This window comes from Mesocricetus auratus, unplaced genomic scaffold (assembly GCF_017639785.1).
Source record: "Mesocricetus auratus isolate SY011 unplaced genomic scaffold, BCM_Maur_2.0 Super-Scaffold_4256, whole genome shotgun sequence".
NCBI classification, from domain to species: Eukaryota; Metazoa; Chordata; class Mammalia; order Rodentia; family Cricetidae; genus Mesocricetus; species Mesocricetus auratus.
The window spans coordinates 53,463,270-53,486,147 of NW_024429182.1; the positions used below are offsets into that span (position 1 = coordinate 53,463,270).

At 44.0% G+C, this 22,878-nt stretch overlaps 1 protein-coding gene and 1 non-coding gene across 3 annotated transcripts in view; both read right to left on the reverse strand.

The window, feature by feature from the left end:
• Positions 1–18,021, reverse strand: part of Pc (pyruvate carboxylase) — a 91,790-nt gene extending 73,769 nt beyond the window's left edge. The window contains exons 1-2 of one of the 2 annotated variants that reach the window (XM_005064058.4): positions 17,913–18,004; positions 12,471–12,507 (exon numbers count right to left, since the gene is read on the reverse strand). The gene's annotated coding sequence lies outside the window, so the exon portion shown is untranslated. Of the gene's footprint in view, positions 1–12,470; positions 12,508–17,912 lie in introns of both variants that reach the window. The other variant, XM_013113752.3, reaches the window with a different exon arrangement.
• On the reverse strand, positions 788–894 carry LOC121135738. The gene has a single exon (XR_005872846.1). It is a non-coding gene; the product is annotated as a U6 spliceosomal RNA (small nuclear RNA).
• Positions 18,022–22,878: the final 4,857 nt, after the last annotated feature.

Genomic DNA, 22,878 nt, shown 5'->3' on the forward strand with positions numbered 1-22,878 from the left:
ACCACTCTCCAGGCCTCCTGAGTGCTATGCAGTAGTGAGCTTGACAGAATCCCCGGGAAGAAGCTGTGTCTGCAAAGGTTGACTGACTGCCTAGAAATGCAATGACATGAAAAGGTTGAGACACTGCAGGTCCAGGGCCGAATTACAATTTATCTCAGGCTAGCTTCCACCCCTAAGAAGTCATGTGTTGTCCACCTATGTGTCAGACCTAACATTCTGTGACTAACACATTAAAAACATTAGGGAAGGCATTTTTTTTTGTTATTATTCTTGATTTTGGTTTTTCAAGACAGGGTTTCACTGTGTAGCCTTGGCTGTCCTGGAACTCACTCTGTAGACTAGTCTGACCTCGAATGCAGAGATATACCTGCCTCTGCCTCCTGAGTGCTGAAATTAAAGGTGTACACCACTGCCGCCCAGCCCTTTTGAAATCTATTAACTTAGCAGACTACTACCTTCCACCAACCTAAATGCCAAGAATGTTATCAGATAGCATTTGGTGTGTACAGCTTAGACTCCTACATTTTACTGGTATGTACCTCTCTGACATTTCCACCAACGTACTTGAAAACTTTCTTGATTTATGACTTTGTCTGTTACTAAGAAAACTTCATAAAATTACTTCCACATTAGAACATGGATTTGATGCAACCTAAATCTGTATTCCTGGGCCATGACTGCTCATTCCTACTAGGCTCCAGAATAAACTTTCTCTTATCCTTTTTAAAAAATATTATTATTTTACTTTTATTAATTTATTTTTTACATTCCATCTCTCTCTTTTTAAAAAAATATGGAACACTTCACGAATTTGCGTGTTATCCTTGCGCAGGGACCATGCGCATCTTCTCTGTATTGTTCCGATTTTAATATATGTGCTGCTGAAGCTAGCATGACATTCCGTCTCTTATCCTTTTTGAGGTGAGAGAGAGCTGTCTTCTTTTTTTCTTTCTTTCTTTAAATAGGTTTTTCAATGCAGGGTTTCTCTGTGTTGCTTGTCTGTACTCTGTAGACCAGGCTGGCCTTGAACTCACAGAGGTCCACCTGCCTCTGCCTCCCAAGTACTGGGACTAAAGGCGTGTGCCACCAATGCCTGGCAAGAGCTGTATTCTTGCATTGACATACAAATAGCCTCTCTTTGTAGGGATTCCAGCACCTCCAGGTCCACACTTGACTCCTTAAAGATAAGATCAGATCTCCTGTAGCCCAGGTTAGCTGATATACAACTCTGTAGTCAATGATGACCTGAACAACTGATCCAGTTTGCAAGGCTGGTTTTTTGACCACCATGTCTTCCCTCAGGGTGCCATTGCCCAGGGGCCCTCCTCTCCTCTTGCTCAACCCCACTGTGGCAATAGTTCAAGGGCCTGCTCCTATTGAGCACTCTTACTCACAGATAACCCTGAGCCCACAGATCATTGTACTCAGAGTCTACTCTCCACAGGGAATCCCATGGTACCTCCTCCAACAGGGACCTTTCACACAGCCACCAGTGTGACTTTCCCAGAAGTCCAAGGCATAACTGTGTGACACTGCACATGAGTTATTTCATTTGATCTCTTCCAACAACCACATAAGGATGACCCAATGACCCTATTGACATGTGACATATTTCAAGAATCCTTGTAAAATATCAAGACTGAGTTAAGTGTGGTGGAACATGTCTTTAATCCCAGCACTCAGTAGGCAGAGACAACCTGGTCTACTGACAGAGTTCCAAGACCACCAGGGCTACACAAAGAAACCCTGTATTGAAAAACAAACAAATCTGGACTACTAAACCAAGTGTGGGGTACATGCCTTTATTCCCAGAAAATAGGAGGCTAAGGTAACAGGATCAGGAGATCAGGTCATCCTCAATTGCATGGCCAGCCAAGACCCTGTCTCAAGAAAAAAGAAACTTTGTTCTAATATGTTAAATAAAAATTATAGAAGACCACTAGTTTGAATTTTAAGCTCCTAAGCTGGGTCCCAAAAGACTACTGACTAAAAATCAAAGTGGAGTCACTCGTTGATGTTCCATTAAGCTAAAACTAAGCCATCAACCCAACCTTCAGAACAATCAGGATTAGAGAACTAACTGCCAAATTTTGCAAACAGACCAGCTTTGATGGGGATAACGCTGAGGCTCTCTTGGCCTTCCTCCAGGGATCTAATGGTAACTAATCATTTATTTTTCTATTGTTCCGACCCCAAAGTCCCCATCTCATAAGAAAACCTGAAAATGACCAATTTGCCTTTTGGTTTTTGTTTCTTCTGTTTCAGTCATTTTTTTGTCTATAAAACCAATTTTTCCGCTGGGTGTTGGTGGCGCACGCCTTTAGTCCCAGCACTCAGGAAGCAGAGACAGGCGGATCTCTGTGAGCTCAAGGCCAGCCTGGTCTACAGAGTGAATTCTGGGACAGGCTCCAACGCAATACAGAGAAACCCTGTCTTAAAAAACAAAACAAAACAAAAAAATTTTCCAGCCTGGCTCACTGGAACATATATTTTATTTGCCTGGTTCTTGGATCAAAAACAAAGCCAGCTGGGCGGTGGTGGCACATGTCTTTAATCCCAGCACTCGGGAGGCAGAGGCAGGCAGATCTTGGTGAGTTCGAGACCAGCCTGGTCTACAAGAGCTAGTTCCAGGACAGTCTCCAAAGCCACACAGAAACCCTGTCTCCAAAAAACAAAAAACAAAAACAAACAAACAAAAAAACAAAGCCAATTAAGAGTCTTAAACTGACTGTCACAAGTTTATCCCAAGAGCTTCTTCCTAGTAAAGCTGAGTCACTTAATCTCTCTGAACCTGAGGTCTGTCAACAACAGAGAAACTACAGCATTCACCAGTTCTAGTGATATCTGCTCCGTGAAACAATATTAACTATAAAATCACACAGAGAAAGAGAATAGCACCAACACAGAATAGCCAGCTCCATGAGAGTGTTTTGGGGACCTCAGGTTGAGATCAAATCTCAGTATCTGGTTGAATATGGATGGCTGATAGGCAGGGGAGAGCCTGCCATTATTAAATTCTTACATTTAGTCTCTTTTTTTCTTAAATAAGGAACGAATTGCTAGCCAGTAGCACATGCCCTTTAATCCCAGCACTGAGGAGGCAGAGGCAGGAGGAGCTCTGTGAGTTCGAGGCCAGCCTGGTCTACAGAGCTAGTTCCAGGACAGCCTCCAAAACAATACAGAGAAACCCTGTCTCGAAAAACCAAAAAATAAATAAATAAAAAATAAAAGGCTAGGGGGGCTGGAGAGATGGCTCAGAGGTTAAGAACACTGACTGCTCTCCCAGGGGTCCTGAGTTCAATTCCCAGCAACCACATGGTGGCTCACAGCCATCTACAATTCAATCCGGTGTCCTGTTCTGGCATATAGGCAGAACACTGTATATGTAATAAATAAAAATAAATCTTTAAAAAAATAAATAAATAAAAGGCTAGGGATGTAGCACAGTGCCAGAAAGCTTGCCCGGCATACGCAAGGCATTGGGATTCAAGTCTCAGCACCACAAAAAAATGTAAAGCACTTTGACTTATTATTATTTAGAATGTTAACTAATCATTACTAAAGATGGGAGGGCCAGACCATCTACACTCAAGCAATGAAATAATCATAGTTGAAAGCTTTTCCTCACAAGGCACTTACATTCACCTTCAGCCCCCTTGGCTTAAAGGGGAAAATAAGCTATTGAATTTATTGGTGGCCCCTTGTACATGCTTAGTTAGCACTTTTGCCTCAGTTTAATTATGGTATCTCTTTGGGTTGATTCTAGTTGTAGTCCACTGGGTTATGGAGATGTGTAGATCATTTTTCAACAAATTTGGAAAGTTTCTGGCTATTATTTCTTCAAATAGTCTGACCATCTCTTTTCTGTCTAGAATTCTGCCGTGAGTGTGGGTTCATTTGCCCCTCTGATGGTGATCTGCTTGCCTTTGAACTCCTGCTCCTTTCCCTTCTTTCTTCCTTCTGATCCTCAGGTGGGATGTGCTCCACCTGCCTGTTCTCAGGTTTGCTGGTTCATGCATCTTCCTGCTCTGCTGCTGATTCCCCTCTAGTGGTAGTTTCCACTCTAGAGCCTCTCTGTGGTTCTCTTTAGTCCAGTCTAACATATGCTGATGATCACTTTTCAGAGAAGTTTGTTCTTTCCATATTTTCCTTTGTTTCTCTTGATTTATTTGAAATGACACATTTAAGTCTTTGTCTGGACAGTGGTTTCAATCTGAATTACAACCCCTTTAGGGGGTCACATATCAGATATCCTGCATGCCAGATATTTATACTGTGATTCATAACAGTAGCAAAATAACAGTTATGAGGTAGCAAAGAAATAATTTCATGGTGGGGGGTCACCACAACATGAAGAGCTTATTAAGGGGTCACTGTATTAGGAAGGTAGTGAACCACTGGTCTAGAGTCTACCATCTGGGCTTCCTTACCGACACTTTCTGCCTTTAATCCCAGCACTCAGGAGGTAGAGGCAGGGAAATCTGTGAGTTCTATGCCAGGACAACCAAGGATACACAGAGAAACCTTGTCTCAAACAAACAAAAGAAGGGGGGGGTGCCTTCACAACAAACTTTTAAAGAAAGCAGACAAATAAGCAAAACTCTAATAGTTAAGTACCTTGTACTCAATCTTAAACTCCAAGTACTATTACAAAGTAATATTCTTCTCAGCCTGGCATAGTGACATACATCTTTAATCTCAGCATTTGGGAGACTGAAGCAGATGGATCTTTGTGAGTTCAAGGCCAGCCTGATCTACATAGTGAGTTCCAGGACAGCCAGTACTATGTAGAGAAACCCTGTCTCAAAAAATAAAGAAAGAGGAACTGGAGAGATTGCTGGCAATTAAGAAAACTGGCTACTCTTTTGGAGGACCTAGGTTCAATTCCCAGCATCCACATGGAAGCTCACAACTGTCTGTAATCCAAATCAAAGTGATTTGACATCTTCATGCAGACATAAATACAGGCAAAACACCAATGCACATCAAGTAAAAATAAATAAATCATAAAAAGAGTAATATTTAAAAGAAAGAAAGGAAAAGAAGGAAATAAAAAATACTTTGAGTTGATTATTTAAAAATTGAAATGGGCAGGGCTGGACAGATGGTTCAGCAGTTAAGAGCATTGGCTGCTCTTGCAGAGGTCCTGAGTTCAATTCCCAGCAACCATATGGTGGCTCACAACCATCTGTAGTGGGATCTGATGCCCTCTTCTGACATAAAGTCGAGAGAACACTCAAATACATAAAATAAATAAACAAATTTTTTTTAAAATGGGCTGGGGGGTACAGCTCAGAAATAGAATGCTTACTTAGCTTGCTTAGGACTCCCAAGGTCCTGGGTTCTATCCCCACAAACTCAAAATCAAAACTAAGCTAGATTAAAGCACACTGGAGAGAAGAAACTTGATATACAAAGTTGTAATTCCAGCATCCAGAAAAACATTCAATACAACATTCAAATATAACCAAAATAGAGATGGTGTAGATTTTATATGAAAGTTCCATAGGTCTTGTTCTGTGGTAATAAAACTGAAGTGACAATTTGATTAGGGCACAGGGAGCTATTTTTAAAAGCAGTATCATGTGATCCCAAACAGACTGCATATAGAACAAGCATCTTCTGATGGACATGTGGTGACTTCCCAGCTTCTGCCATAAGAACAGTCATGTGACTGCCTCCACACACTCATTTGATTCACTTCGCTGTGGGCTGCACCTCTCAAATTAGACTGCCGTTTTATTCTTTAAGCTTTTTTTTTTTTTTTGGTTTTTCGAGACAGGGTTTCTCTGTATTGTTTTGGAGGCTATCGGTCATTTTTTAAGCTTTAATCTCTATACCTCCTTCTATTTAAATGTCCTATCCTGTGTTATAGCACATCCCTCTCTTTAAGAAGAAAATCTATCACTTAGTGTCAGTCACCCCTAGGTATTTGAGGAGGAATTCATTGCAGGTCCCACCTTGGATGGCAAAATCTTCAGAAGCTTAAATTCCTTACATAAAATGGAATATGTGCATATAACCCCACACATCCTCTTGTAGCCTTCATCTTTAGATTACTTATAATGCCTGTGGCAACATCAATGCCTTGAAAACAGCTACTATACTGTATTGCTTAGAGAATAGTGTCAAAGAAAAAAACCTGTCTAAATCTACAGATGTGGGATCCAAAATATGGAAGGTCAACTATATTCTCACATACTTTAAAAAAAATTATAGCCGGGCATTGGTGGTGCACGCCTTTAATCCCAGCACTCAGGAGGCAGAGGCATGTGGATCTCTGAGTTCGAGGTCAGCCTGGTCTGCAGAGCGAGTTCTAGGACAGGCTCCAAAGCAATACAGAGAAATCCCAAGAGCTGGGATTAAAAATGTGAACAATCAACAGGGGGTGATGGCACACAGCTTCACACCTGGCTTGTTCTCACTTTTCTTATGCTGATGTCAGATCACACAGTGTTCAATCTACATGATGAAATAAAGCAAAATAGACAGCACATGCATTGTGGCATAATGTCCTATAGGCTTCTACACAAGGGTCAGGGTCACTTGCTCAAGCTCTACATTGCAACACAGTCAGTCTGATGACCATGAAGTAGCTGACAGGTGGGTTTCCTATGGTATGGGCTTACTGAGCAAAGGGGTAATTTGTGTCCTAGGCAGTGAAGAGCAGGACACCCAAGAGACTTTATCAGGCTACAGGCTACTTTGAACAGTGGGTAATTTGTAACATAAATTATTTATAGAATTTTACATTTTAATGTTTTTTGGGAACAAGTTAACCACAGATAACTGAAACAGTCAAAAACAAAACCTTGGATAGGAAAATTAATTCAAATGGATTCATGACCCAAATGCAAGGCCTAAAACCATGAAACTCTTACAAGGAACTAGGCTAAATGTCACCTGACAATGATTTTTTAAGGTTTATTTTATGTGTATGAATATTTTGCCTGTATGTATGTATATGCATGCCTGATACCCAAGAAAGTCAGAAAGTTGGAAGATCCTCAGGCATCAGGCATGAAAGTGGTACACAGTCATATATAGGCAGGAGGCAAAATACCCATTCATAAACATTTTTTCAAAAGATATTCAAAACAATTATGGTGGGGGAATCCTGCTGAGGGAGAATCCATAATGCAATCCTGCCAATTTCTCCCCAACTCAAAGATCTTTTTCTTGAGGACTCTATGGAACTCCATACTCATCCACATGAGGTACAAAGCACTAGACATTGAGAGAGACACAACAGCAGAACTAATTCTCAAGCAGGTCCACCCTCCACCCCCACAAGTTTCCTGAGACCAACTCAGGAACCAAGACAAGAATCCCACATCTGCTTATCATTCCAGTCCCAATCTCTAATGAGACTTTGATGGGAAGGTGGGAAGTGACTAGAACTCTCTATTACTGATGGGAATACTAAACAGAATAAGCACTCTGGAAGGGTTTAACAGCTACCTGCTTGATCCAACCACTCCACTCCTAGGTAAAGGAATACATGCCCATAAAAAAGACTTGAACACATGCACCATGCATGGGGATGTAGCTCAGTTTGTAGAGTGCTTAACCAGCATGCACACACATAAACACACACACACACTCACAGAGTAGAAATTCAATTTTTAGAGCTGGGCATAGCTCACCAGCCACTTGCCAAATCAAAAATTTAAGCACAAATGATCACAGCAGCTTTCATTTGTAAAAATTTGTAATTGCCAGAAACTGGAAGTGACTGAGATGACCAGTAACAACTGAAGGGGTTAATTGCATGGTGTCCATATAAGAGTATAGTGACTTGGCAGTAAAAATGAATGATTTATTGATATATGCAACAAAAATATGGACATGTCTCTAAATGATTATACTGAGTGAAAGGAGACAGACAAAGTAGAAGTAATCATGCAACAGTCTCCCTGTGGAAAATTCCAGAAATATGCAAACAAATCTCCAGAAACAGAGCAGTTTTGTGGTCACTTGGGGTGGAGGAATCAGAGAGATATTCCAATGATAAGAGCACTACTCTTCCAGAAGATCCAAGTTTGATTCCAAACATCATGTTAGGAGGATCACAACTATCTGTAAATCCAGCTCCGCATGATCTGATTCCTCTGACTTCCTATGTACCTGCACAGACATGCAAACATGCACACACACACACACACACACACACACACACACACACACACACACACGCACACACGCTTAAAATAAAACAAATCTTAAATCAACCAGGACAGGGTTGGCCATAGTTGTTCATGCCAGTAAATTTCAACATTCCTGAAACTGAGACAGGATTACTGTAAGTCAAGGCTAGCTTGGGCTACATAGTAAGTGCCAGGCAACAGAGTAAAACACTGTCTCAAAAAACAAACAAACAAACAAAATATATATAAATAAATAAATACCAAGACATAAATAAATAATAAAACATAACAGGAATGCTTAAGAAAATTTAAGATGGCTTAATTATTAGATTTACAGGAGTAATTAAAATAATAAGGGATTTTTAATCAGGCAATTGAAAGAAATAATAAAATAATTAAGGGAAGGTGACTATAATTTATAAATTCAATTTAAAATTTTCAAGTAAGTTTAATGAATTATTCAAAGGAGACCAACATTAATCAAAAGGCCCTTCAAAATGATTGCTAAATTTTTCTAAACTCATAAATAGAATGGAAAGTTTCAGAAGTTACTCTTAAATAATTAAACCTAAAAGTCCTTAAAAGGATGAACTAGATTTTTTAAATTTCAATTTTAACAAATCAAAACTCAAACTTTAATCCCTTTAGTCCTGGCACTCAGAAGGTAGAAGCAAGCGGATCTCTATGAGTTTGATATATGCAACAAAAATATGTTTAAAAAAAAACAGAAAAACCTTTCAACCAAAGTCACTATGAATGATCTTTGAGATTCCTCAAAGCTCCACAGGTCAGGGCAGGGTGTGGTACCTATAGCCTCACCCAAACATACCTTTCTCCTGTCACCCGAAACTCACCAAGTACTGAGGCTTTCAGAATTTCAGTTCTCTTATTCATGAAAGGAACATCTATCAAAATAAATACTACATTTACTTTAGTGATTTATTATTAATAAATTTCTTATCAATGGACAGCACATCAGTGGGAAAAAAACCACGCAGAAGTGCAAAGCCAGTGCAGCTCTAAGAAGTCACAGCCTGATATTCTTAGTTAACCGTAGGTGTAACAGACCCTGGGCTGACCAGCGACAGACAGGAGAAAGGAGACTTAAGCATGACTCAGCACAGCCAGTTCATGGAATTTTCCCTGAAGTCTCAGCCTGGGATGCCATGTTGCATGCTGGTCAGGAGAGGAGCAGCGGCCACAGGAATCTGACCCCACACTTGCACAGCTGGAGCCCCCAGCCTTGGTGGCAAATTAAGACAAAGAGTAACATGCAAGCTGCAGACTACGGTGGGTTGGAAGACCTGGGTTTGCCTTGTGGTGGGATATTTAATCACTACAACCCACACCCACCTCCCTCTGAGATATCCCCAGGAGAAAGCTACAGCGCAGGGAGGCCCCAGCTAAGATGACGGGAGTCTTGGTTACAGTAACTAAGGAAAGCTGTAGGGAAGGAGCAGGGCCCTGGGAACCGATGAGCAGAACAAGCTTTGACAAATGAAATGGCCTGGGAGTAGCCCTTCTTGGTGACTAATTTCCTCTTCTAACTGATGGAATTGGGATGGATTTGTCATCCATAAAAGACGAAAACCTTAAAAAAAGAACAATAGGACAGGCAGTGGTGGCGCATGCCCTTAATCCCAGCATTAGGAGAGGCGGAGGCAGGCGGATCTCTGGGAGTTCGAGACCAGCCTAGTTAGTCTACAAGAGCTAGTTCCATGGCAGGCTCCAAAGCCACAAAGAAACCTTGTCTTGGGGGAAAAAAAACAACAGGATTTAGCATCCTGGATTTGACTCATGAACCTTCTCCAGGCTTCATTTTCTCCTATACTATGCTCCAAACTAAGAAGTAATAGCCAGGTGGCGATGGTGGCTCATGACTTTAATCCCAGCATTCAGGAGGCAGGCAGATCTCTGTGAGCTCAAGGCGTAGTCTACAAAGTGAGCTCTGGGACAGTCAGGGCTACACAACACAGTAAAATCCTGTCTTGACAAAAAAAAGTTAGTGTACAGAGCTGTGGTGAGATATTGTTTATGATTTATTAAAGCTTGCCTGAGGATTCAGAAAGCAAAGTCAGCCACAGGTCATAGAAGACCAGGCATACACTTTTAATCCCAGCAGCCAGAAGTCAGGAGGTGGTGGTACACACCTTTAATCTTAGGACTCAGGATTAAGAGACACGCAGATCTCTCTGAGTTCAAGGCCACCCAGATCTACACACAAGAGTGAATCTGTCTAAAAGAGAATCATAGCTCACACATTTAATCCCAACATTGGGGAAGTATATAAGACAGAAGCAAGGGCTCAGTAGAGGCATTTGCTCTCCAGACGCACTGAGGAGAAGCAGCAGTTTGAGACTTGGTAAAGATCTCGTTCATGGATCAGCTCTTTCAGCCTGAGCTAGAGATGATCTTCAGCTTGAAACTTGAACCCCAATATCAATCTCTGGGCCTTTCATTTTTCATTTTGTACAGAGTCAACAAAGCGAAGAGGATGATGGAAAACATGGCAGAGAGTGTCACATATTCACAGAATAAACTATTTCCAACAAGTATCCATCTGCCTGCCTTTTCTCCATAGACTTTCTAAGGAGACTCTGTGGTAGAGTTGGAAACACCCACTGGTGATCCAAGGACAAGAGGAATATAAAAGCTCAAAAGTGACCAATTTTAGGCTGGAGAAATGGCTCAGTAGCTAAGAGCACTGGCTGCTCTTCCAGAGGACTCAGGTTTGGATCCCAGCAATGACACACAATCATCTGTAACTCTAGTTCCAGAGGGTATGGCACCTTCGCACCTCCTCAGGTACTGTGCATGTGCTGCACGCCAAACCAACTATACACATAAAATCTTGAGAGAGAGACGGGGTTGGAGGGGGGTGGGGGGACCACTCATAGGTCTAGAAGGGCACCCTCAGAAAATTCTTTGTACAATGAGTAGAAAACTAAGAAAAATTCCTAAATAAAAGAATCTCTACCCCACGATAAACAAATACGAGCACTAAAGAAAGCTGAGCCACGTAATCCCCAGGGTCCCTAGCTATGAAACAAGGAAAGAAAGCAGCACACCTGTCTTCAAAGAGAGGAGAAGAGTATCTCTTCTTGCAAACCAGAGGAAGACTGGACTGGAGAAGGATGTGGGGCCCAACCTAGTGCCTCAAAACTCAGGCTGAGCACCTACAGCTCCCAACTACCCACAACCCACAACCTAGAGACAGCCCCAAAGGAAATGCTTTAAGAAAGACAGGTCTGGGGACTGGAGAGATGGCTCAGAGATTAAGAGCACTGACTGCTCTTCCAGAGGTCCTGAGTTCAATTCCCAGTAACTACATGGTAGCTCACAGTCATCTACAATGAGATCTGATGTCCTCTTCTGGCTTGCAGACATGGAGGCAGGATGTTGTATTCATAATAAATAAATAAATAAATAAATCTTAAAAAAAAAAAAAAAGAATGACAGGTCTGACCAGGTGAGGGTGGTACATGCATTTAAACCCAGCATTCGGGAGGCAGAGAGGCAGGTGGATTTCTGAGTTCAAGGCCAGCCTGATCTACAGAGCTAGTTCCAAGACAGGCTCCAAAGCAACAGACCTTCAGAGTGGCAGGTCTGCTGGGCATGGTGGTATATGCCTTTACCTGGGAGGCAGAGGCAGGTGGAATTCTGAGTTTGAAGCCTGCCTGCTCTACCGAGCCAGTTCCAGGACAGCCAGGGCTACAAAGAGAATCCCTGTCTCAAAAAAAAGAGGGGGTGGCAGGTCATAGAGTACAATGTTCAATGCTTCTGAGCACTAGGTAGCAAGAAAAAGGCACAATTCTGCCTTTACCCCTTGTCCTTGTGACTGCTAGACATCAGAGAAGTGGGCCAAGTATTACAACCAGCTGCTAAAGTCACCTCTCTCATGTCACAGCTGATTGCCACCACCAAGATGTCGGCTGGTCTCTGAGTATGGAGTCTTCTCAAAGACTGCACAGAAGGGATGCTTCCTGTAGGTCAGTACCACCATCCCCATTCCAGCTTCCCAAGCCACACCCTTCCAGAAAAAGGTCCTCCTGCTGCAGCTGGCCAGCTGCCAACTGGAGCTTGCTGGGAACCAGATGTCACCTTCCTTTGATAACCCAGAAAAAAACTGGAGATCAAGATGAAGTAGAGATTTTCCAAAAGTTAAGAGTGTGGCCTTTTGTACTGACTGAATTTGAAAGATGACGTGTGTGTGTGTGTGTGTGTGTGTGTGTGTGTGTGTGTGTGTGTGTGCTAGGACTACAGTGTCTTTAAAAGGACCCCCATGCAATGGGATGATGGCCTGGGTTCAGGCTAAAAACTCACCCTTGGTGTTGTCAGCTCTCCAGAAGGCAGACGCTAGCTGAAGTAAAAGGGGGAGGGGGGGAGAATGTGTTATCCTCATTATTCCAGACACTTCCCCAGAGAACCTAGGAATGTTAGGAACACTGGGAGCTCACAGAACTGCTTGTTCTATAAGGGCCACCAGGGACCCCTGCTACCTGCACCCCACACCTTGCTGCTCTGCTATACAGTCACCTATAAAATGTGGGGCAGTATCAGTAACTGATGAGAGAGACGGGGACTTTGAATCTGTGATTTTTCTGCTTCAGACTGGAGTTACACATAGGCCTGTACAGACAAATCAGATTCAAAGCTCCTGTCTCAAAATAAAAAGTAAAAATGGGGCTGGAAACAGGATCAGTGGTAAAAGGCACTTGTCCTTGCAGAGGGCCAGTGGTGCAGTTCCCACAGGCACATGACAGTTCACAACTTTCTGTAACTCCAGTTACAGGGAATATGACACCTCTGTACCACATAGGCACTAAGCACACATATGGTACACATACATACATTCATACATGTAGGCAAAGCACCCATACAGGCAAAATAAAAAATATTAACAAGATCGGAGGTAGCTTATTGGTACAGCACTTGCCCAGTATGTGTAGGACCCTAGGCTCAATCCCCAGCACTAGAGGAGGAAAAAGGCATGCTCTTGTCTGGAAGCATTAGGAAAGAACAAAACTCACAGTTTGTTTCCTCCAGAGTGCTTTTTCCTTCCTCCCTCCTCCATCCAGCTCCAGATGCACTTTCTCCAGGCAGCTGTGTCTAATCCTCAACAGTTACCTGTGCTCCTGATTCTCTGATGCTGGTCTATCTCACTGTGCAACTTGACACTAATGAGGCACAGGCCTACGTGACCTGCCAGGCATCTTCTGTTTCCACCACCCCCTACTCTTTCCGCTAATCCTCTCTTGCTGAGGCCCCTCCCTTCCAGACCTAAGAGCACACCCACTGCTTAAGCACCCCCACCCCAGGAATGCACTGGGAGTGTGCAGTTACTTTGGGGATTCTGTATAGGACTTCTTTTCCAAAGACCACTTGTGGGCAGTTCCAACTACTGGTCAATAAACAGCAAAATAAGAGCTACAGTCCAGGAAGCTCAATTGTCCACAGAAAACCAGTTACCATGATAGATTATGTCAAAATAAAATAGAATGTTTGGGGCATGTAATTCAATAAAACATTTACTGAGTACTGCCTTGCATAGAGATCCATGCCAAAAGGCACAGGTTCTCCCAAAAAGTGCCAATAAGCTGTTACAGATCAATTTTACAAGGCAAAAGTGGAAATGTAAAAGGCAGCCAGCAGGACATTAGCCCAGGTTAGTGTCAGCTATGCCATTCCTACTTGTATGACTTTGAATGAATTATGTCACCTCTCTGTATGCAAAGTCCCTATCACAGTGACAGCACACATATACATACCAACACTTACATGTATACAAAAATACACACATTTTTTTGTTGTCGTTGTTTGGTTTTTAGAGACAGGGTTTCTCTGTATAGCGCTGACTGTCCTGGGACTCACTCTGTAGACCAGGCTGATCTTGAACTCACAAAGATCCATCTACCTGCCTCTGCCTCCTGAGTGCAAGTTAGCTTTCTTTTTTTTTTCGAGACAGGGTTTCTCTGTGGCTTTGGAGGCTGTCCTGGAACTCGATCTTGTAGACCAGGCTGGTCTCGAACTCACAGAGATCCCCTGCCTCTGCCTCCTAAGTGCAGGGATTAAAGGCGTGCCCCACCAAAGCCCGGCGGCAAGTTGGCTTTCATAATTAATAACATCATCATATTAAAATAAAGAGTCATATCCAACTGAATAGATTTGGCAAGCTTAATTCAGGAAAGCCCCTTATCTTGAAGAGTAGTTTAATTTTGACAGAACAAGATGCAAAGACCCTGAAAAAAAAAAAAAAAACAAGGTCACTAGAAATAAGAAGAAATAAAGGGCTTGAGGAAAAAGTGGATAGTTTCAAAGGGGGCTAAAGCAGAAGTGACCTTGAGGTCAACAGGTCAACAGTAAAATAGCACTAGTCTTGTTTTGTTAAAGAGGAAATAGGGTCTTACTATGTAGCTGAGGCTGGCCTGGAACTCATTATTGGACCTAGGTTGGCCTCAAACCTCTAACCCTCCAGCTTCACCTCCTGAGTGCTAGGACTGCAGGCATAAGCCATCATGTCCAGCCACTTGAAAAGCCAAGCTGAGGCAAACTTCTCATTCCCCGCTCCCACCTGCAGGCCCTCCTCCATGGCAGGCAGCCACAGGCTCAGGTGAGGTCCCAGAGAATGAGTAGGTACAAGGTCCCAGTTCTGCACAGGAGCCTCTGGACAAGGAATCAGCCCCAAGGCTCTTTCTCCACATAATTGCCTCTAACTTGAAGAACAGCCTGTGCTCCAGAGGCTCAGACACTGGTTACACCTCACTACACAACTCAACACTAACAGAGGAGCAGCCAGGCTCATCCAAAGGAGGTGAGCTGCTACCAAAGGCAACAACAGAGAAGGCCCTCGAGGGTTTTCCAGAAAGACAGTGACCCAGATTGGGCATCTGGCTCAGGCAGAAGAGTGTCCCAGCAATATGGCACTCCCGCTCAAATTTACTCACTTTCTCCTAGAGATTCTGTCACTGTTACTGCCCCAAACTAACTTCTTTCTATCTTCCCCAGGTTCTGGCCCACTAATCTCCTTGTTTCTCACCACACACCATTCGAATTTATCCAAAACATTTACTAAGCACCGTTTTGTTCCCAGGACAGTATTGGGGACTATGAAGACAGACAGTGGAAATGTGGAATTTGGGAGGACTGCACCCAGCACAGCATTCGGAGTACTGCAAGAGAAAAGCAAGGATGAACTAGGTATGACCTATAATACCAGCACTTGGGAAGTAGAGGCAGAAGGATCAGGAGAGTTCAAGGCCAGCCTCAGTTACATAAAAATTCATCTAAAAAATGAAAACAAAAACCTGCATGATGGCACATGCCTTTTTTTCTGAAAGAGCAGTGTGAAATTATAATTACATCTCTTCTATTTCCTCCCTCCAAACCCTCCTATATACTCCACTTCACTCTTCTTCAAATTCATGGCCTCTTTTTTCATTAACTGCCATTGCATGCATATATGTATACGTCTATACACACATATTCCTAAATATAACATACTCAGTCCATATGTCACTTGTATACATATTTTCATGGCTGGTCATTTAGTGTGTTCTTTCCTGGAGAAGACCACCTCTCCCTCTACCAGCTTTCCTGAGTTGCCTATAGCTCTTTCTGAAGGGTCGAGGCTTTTTTGGCTCCCCTACCCCCATTTACTTTGGCATGTCACCCTTGTTCATATCACATTTGGACAGTTATGGTGGTGAGATTTTTGTTTATTTGTTTGTCTTTTAGAGACAGGATTTCTCTGTGTAATAGCCCTGGCTGTCCTGGAACTTGTTTTGTAGACCAGGCTGGCCTTGAACTCACAGAGATCCACCTACCTCTGCCTCCCAAGTGTTAGAATTAAAGGTATGCACCACCACCACAACTGGCTTGTTGCTGAGATTTTATGGTGTAGCTTCTAACATTAATTACTAGGAAACACAATCTCACAGCAAACTCCCTGATCCTCTGGCTGTTATAATCTTTCCAACCCCTCTTCTGCAATGTTCCCAGAACCTTAGTTGCAAAGAGTGTTTTGTAGAAGTATTCATTGGGACTGGGTGTGGAACACTTTTAATCCCAGCATTCAGGAGGCAGAAGCAAAAGTATCTCTGAGTTTAAGACCAGCCTGGTCTACAGAGTGAGTTCCAGAATAGCCAGGGCTACACACACACACACACACACACACACACACACACACACACACACACACACACACACACACACACACAAACCTGTCTCAAAAACAAATTTTTTTAATTAAAAAAAATTAAAGATCTAGGGATATAACTGTTGGCATGTAGTTGTAACCTCAGCATCACACACACACACACACACACACACACACACACACACACACACACACACGAGTATTTGCATCATACAGGGAAAGGGTGACAAGCAGGAGGCTAGCCAGGACTGCTGGAGGCACTGGGTGAGGGAGCAACTGAGAAAGCACATGACAAAGGCGCGGGGCGTGCGTCTGTCTAGTTTGCTCTTTTTGTTTGGGTGATTGGTTTTGTTTTTGAGACAGAGTTTCTGTATATATCTCTGGCTGCCCTGGAACTCTCTCTGTACACCAAGCTTGGCCTCAAAGGCAGAAATTCACCTACCTCTGCTTCCCAATTGCTGGGACTAAAGATATGAGCCACCACTACTAGGATAATTGGCTCTTTGAGCCTCAGTTTTCTCAGATGGAAAATGGTAGTAATTAGCTTTGACCAGCTTCTTTCTTAAAATTAAGAGACCTAGACAGGCAGTGGTGCCCACGACTTTAATCTCAGCACTGGGGAGGCAGAGGCAGGCGGATCTCTGTGAGTTCGAGGCCAGCCTGGTCTACAGAGTGAGTTCCAGGACAGCCTCCAAAACAATACAGAGAAACCCTGTCTCGAAAAACAAAAAAGAAAAAGGAAAAACGTTAAGAGACCTTCAGACTATTAAGAATTTCAAAGCTGCAAGAGACCTAGAAATCTTGCTTAATTCCAAAGTTTGTGAGATGAGGAAAGAGCCCTGCAAAGGTAAATCAACTCTCTCAAAGTACACAGGGCCAGTAACTCTGGGAGGAACCTGAAGTACAAGTCCTCAAAGCCAGGGCTTTCATGCCAAAGGGCTCTTCCCAAATGCACTTCATAAGCTCTTCGAAGCTGTAGAAATAACGGGCTGCGCCCAGGCAAACCTCACTGCATCTTAGGAGCCTCAGAATACCTTCCACACCTGAATCAAAGTGGAACCCAGGGGCTCTCAGGGGCTTCCCTGGGAGACTTAGTGTACACATCTGGAACAAGGAAAAGTCTCTCTCACTCTACCTGCACTGATTTCACACATCCAGTATTATGAGGACAACTAAGGTGCCCCATTCTGACAGATTGAAGCTCGAGCCCTCGAAAGCTGACGCGAAGCACTGCAGGGCTTAGAGCATCAGTTTCTCTATCTGAAAAATGGGCACCCGAAAGCATGACTGAAGCCAATGCGGGCCACCAGGGGGGCGGGACAAGTCGCTTGAGCCTAAAGGATGCTCTAGCAGCCAAGGGCTCCCAGGCATCCCTGGCAAGGGAGGGGGCGGGTCCACGGCGACCCGATGCCTGGGGAGGGGGAGGGACTGAGCACGTCGTGTCGCGCCGCGTCGTGCAAAGCCCGCAGCAGTCTCCTCCAGCAGTCACTTGCGGAGCCCGCGCCGCCTTAGCGCGCTACCCTTACATAAGCGTCCCCGGCGCCGGCGCACTCCCACCCACAGAGACCTGCAGCAGGAAGAGGAAGGTGCGGAGCGCTGCGGACACTCACCTCCGCCCAGCCGCCGCAAGCCGTGGCCGCCGCCTCTGACGGCCTCTGCCTCCACTGACAGGGAACAGCTGCGGTCTCCGCGCAACCGAACTTGCTGCGGTGCCGGCCCCGCCTATCGGACTTCCTATTGGTTGATACAGCCCAACCCCTCCTAGGATTGGGTGAACCGGTCTATCATTCACCGCTCCCCCTTTCAAGACTCCTCCCTGCACCCACCTACCCCTCTCGTTTAAGCGTTGGCGCCTCACGTCGGCCCCGCCTTCCGCGTCCCTAGAGGACCTTCTGATTGGTGAGGAGGCATGGAGAGCCCACCCCCTACGCGCCACCGCCTACACCCTTTTCTTGTAAGCCTCACGTGGGCCGTCTGGCGTGGCCCGGGCCCGCAATAGGCGGAAGTGGTCCGGCTTCAGCTCATCCTGATTGGCTGTCGGTGGGGGTGGGGACGTGCGATTCATTCACTGGGTAGCACGTGTCTCTTGAAACCGCAATCATAACAGATGCACGGGGATTGGGGCCGCGCTGCCAGACGCAGGTACACGTTAGCGGATAGAGAACAGGTCGCAGGAAAAGCGTTAGCGAAGGGCACGGGGAAGGAGAAAGCGCCGGTACCACTCGGGGTTGCGTGTCTGCGTCCTTTAGAAGCTGCGTGAGTGAGAACGGTAGTCAGGATCCTGCCACTGTGTGACCTTGGGGCAGCAGCATCACGTCTCTGAGCTCCGTTTCCTGATCTGTAAAGCCGAACCGTTCAGAACCTTAAAGGTTTTCTTTCTAAACGGTTCGGTTAGCTAACGAAAGGAAAGCTTCCTAATTTGTGTGCCAAACCAGGACTGGGAAGTCACCAAAGCAAAAGTCCTGCCTTTCAATGATGACAGGATTCCAGACAGTTAACAAATAAATTCTACATTTCATCATCATCCAAGGCCAAAAAGAGAAAAATAAGCCATGTCCTGATAGGACAATCAAGAATTAAGAGAACATTGCGTTAACCAATAATTGCTTATCGACTCCGATTCTGCTGTGTAGAGCTTGCCACTGGGCTGCTAAGCAAGCTGGCACAGATATGTAACACCAGTACTTAAGACTGAGGCAAGAGGATTTCGAGTTTGAGGTCAGTCTCTGCAGTATGTCCTCTCTTAAAAAAAAAAAAAAAAAAAGACTGGGAGTTGGTGGTGCACGCACGCCTTTAAACCCAGCACTTGGGAGGCAGAGGCAGGTAGATCTCTATGAATTCCAGGCCAGCCTGGTCTACAGAGTGAGTTCCAGAATAGCCAGAACTGTTTCACAGAGAAACCCTGTCTCAAAAAAAAAAATGTCAACTCTAACCTCCCCGCCCTCCTTTCATCTATCTGGAAGAACCCTACCCTGCATAGATTCAATACAGCTATTTAGTGGGAGAATATGCGTTTAAATTACAGATTTCCAGATTCACATTTTCACTTTAAGCACTTAGTATGTATTTGGTGTTACGCTAGAGAGAGTGATGAGCAAGACCTAGTTTCAGGCATCGCATCAAAGTCTTCATATTCCTAATAACAATGACCAAAAAGCCAGGCACAATGACAAAAACCTCTAATCCCAGCACTTGGCTGTTCAAAGGCTGGAGAATCAGGAAGTATGGGTTTGGGTTTTTTGTTTGTTTGTTTGTTTGGTTGTTTGGTTGTTTGGTTGGTTGGTTTTTTGCTTGTTTGAGACAGCAAGCCCTTCTATGAGCCTTGACTGACCAAGAACTCTATGTAGATCAGGCTGTCCTGGAATTCCTAGATTCAGTTGCCTCCTGAGGGCTGGAATTAAAGATGTGTGCCACCATACTCATCTGAGGATCAGAAGTTTTAGGTCAACTTAAGCTACCTAAGAACTTGTCTCAAAAAAAAAATACCCAAAGACAAAGAGTAGCAGCTCACTTCTTTGTTGTTGAGACAGGGTCTCATATTGTCCTATGTATGGATTCCTTATAATAGCTGCTACAGAGCTCCTTTTATAACCTCAAGAGGTCTATTCAATGGAATGCTCAAGTTCAAGGCCATTCCTTTTTGTTGTTGTTGTTGTTGTTCATGTTTTGGAGTTGTTTTGTTTTTTGCTTTTGAGACAAAGTCTTACTGTGTAACCTAGGCTAGCCCCAAACTCCTCTACCTTCTAAATGCTGTAAATTGGAGACCTCATTACCTCACCTGGTCTCTAACTTTTTAAAAACCATTTTATCATTATTTACTTATATGTATGTCTTTGTACAAGGACAGAGGGGTATTAATTCACCTGGAGCTGGAGTTACAGGCAGTTGTGAGCTACCTGAAATTAGTGCTGGGAATCAAACTCCTGTCCTTTGCAAAATTAATAGGTCTTTTCAACCACTGAGCCACGTCCAGCCCCAAATCAGGAGAGTTGAAATCTGTGTGACCTTGAGCAAAGGCCTGTGCTTCTCTACCTGAATTTCCACACGATTACACTTAATGGTGGCTGAGTCTTTTAATTACTGGCCCTAATTACTCTTCTAGTCCACTAATACCTGTGATTTCCTCACTTCTTGTCTATAACTCATCTCCACTACATACTTGTGTTCCTTGCGTCCTTCAGAAAGGTTTACCTGGCTGTACAACGGTGCCTTCGAGTGAGATGGGGTGACTTGTTCTGCTTGGTTCCTGTGAGGTCTGAGCAGATGACATGTAGTTCCTCAGAGGTTCACATGCTGTCCACATCCACTCTAAATGACTCATTCCTGAACAAAGAAACTGGTGAAGTCAGAACCAGAAAGCGGGCAGACAATGGAACTGTATGTTCAAGCAGTGAGCTCCAGCACCTATATTATGTATCTCAGGTTAGATTAGGAAACAAGACACCTGTCTACCTAGGCTTTCTCCTCCCCCTGAATGAGTTACCTTGAAAGAGTTGGGAATGGATTCCATTCCAGGCCCCAGCAGCCAAGTGACCAAAAGCTGGGATGAGAAATTTTAGCATGGCTGGAAACAGCCTGGACTTTGTACCACTCATGTCAGAATCCCAAAGGTACCACTGAGGATGATGACGGAAGCCTGAGCTCTACCTTCTGAGAGGATCCAGAAGTTAGAAACACCAGCAGCATTACCCAAGCCACCTGAGACCATCCCTGGGGACTGAGGGCCCCTCAATTGCCATGCTGGTTTAGAAGCTCTCCAAACGGGTCTTCTGTGACTGTTGAGACACACTTGGAAACTTGAGAAGTATTTCCCAGATTTCTATGGTGATAAGAGCCTTCCTGGTGGGGCTGGAGAGATGGTTTAGTGGTTAACAGTACTGGCTGTTCATCAAGAGGACCTCAGTACAATTCCCAGCACCCACATAGCATTTCCTAACTGTCTATAACTCCAGTTCCAGGGGATCTGATACCCTCACATGGACATACATGCAAAACACCAATGCACATAAAAATAAGAATAAATAAATCATTAAAAAAAGAAGCTTCCTGGTACACATAAATACAAAACCAATCTGACTTCTATATTCACACCCACTTTTAGAGATTATGTGCCAGGAAATCTGGGGTGGAGCCCAAAACTCTTTTACTGATTTTTTTTTCCACTTTCTGACCAACCCATAACTGAATGCTGAGTTCTTGGGAAACTTGGCTGGAATCCTAGGAGATTTCAACAGAAAGCAAGACCAAACAAAAGGGCAGAGCTTGGCCTAGGCAGGTTTGACTAGGAGTCTGGCTGTGACACATAGGATGTGGACCAGAACAGGTAGAGAGGGAAGTGTGCCCAGCATTAGGGACTCCTGTAGGGCCTTCTTACCTCTTTGTGTCTTCTACTTCCTAAAGAGTGATTTTTTTTTTTTTTTGGTCTGCTAACCTCCTGCTCACTTTCGAATAGAGCCTCTTGAAGAGTTGAGTTTTACAAACAGTAGTTCCCTGATAATAGAAATAAGCTCATGGTAAGTAGTTAACTGAATTGGAGTAAATGAAACTGGACAGAGGCCCATAGGACAAAAGAATCCAGACCTCTATAGGGTCAGCCACAGCCAGCACCCTACAACAGGCCAGGTCGAGACTGGGGCATGGGCAAGCAAGATGCTGTGAGGGGGAGCCACAGAGAGATAGCTCTTCTCCTTGTAGTATCATCTTATGTATATGGCTTTTTGCCTAATGTTCCCAAAAGCCAGAAGAGGGTAAAAAATTCCCTGGAACTGGAGTTACACATGGCTGTCATGTGGTTGCTGAGATTTCACCCCTTGTCTTCTGGAAGAGCAGTGGGTAAGGGCCCCAGCTCTTCTCTCTTCAATGTTTTCCCTCCTCCGGGTCCTCAAGGGACCCAGGCCACAGGACTGGGTCTCTTGAGATGATTTCTGTATATCAATACTGCTAAGCCATGCCTTAGCCTTCATGAAAATGAGGAAAAGGTGGCCCTCTGGAAGTCACTGGGTCCATAGCAGTGTCCCACCAGTTCATGACCAAGCAGACATGGGTTAGTTTTGGGAGCATAACACAAAGGTCCTTGCACCCACAGACCTCCGAAAGAAACTAGAAATGTTAAGCACATAGATTTAATCGTCTTTCCAATGGGAAAGATGAAAAACAAAAGAAACAATAAAAAAAGATCTCTTCTTCCATCCAGAAAGCTGAGAATTGGACATGATTAACATCCTGGTGGTTTGTGATCTGTGTTATCTCTTGGGCCAGGCATATCAAACTCCTACAACCAGGACCAGAGGTGGCTAGTAGTCCAAATGACCTCTAAGATATCTGTATGACTCAGACCAGGCCAGACCCTTAGAACCTTAAGCTAGTACAAGTTGCCTATCTCTAGGACCCATCTTATTGTCAGAAGTGACATATACCCTGAGTTGAGTTTTGATATAATTATGCTTCCTTGTACACTGAGGATTTTATTACAACAGGAAACTTATTTTCAAAATGGTAATGGGCTTTAATTATGTTGGAAGTGAACTACTTAATATCAGACTCTTGTTTTTTATGTATTTATTTATTTGGGTTTTT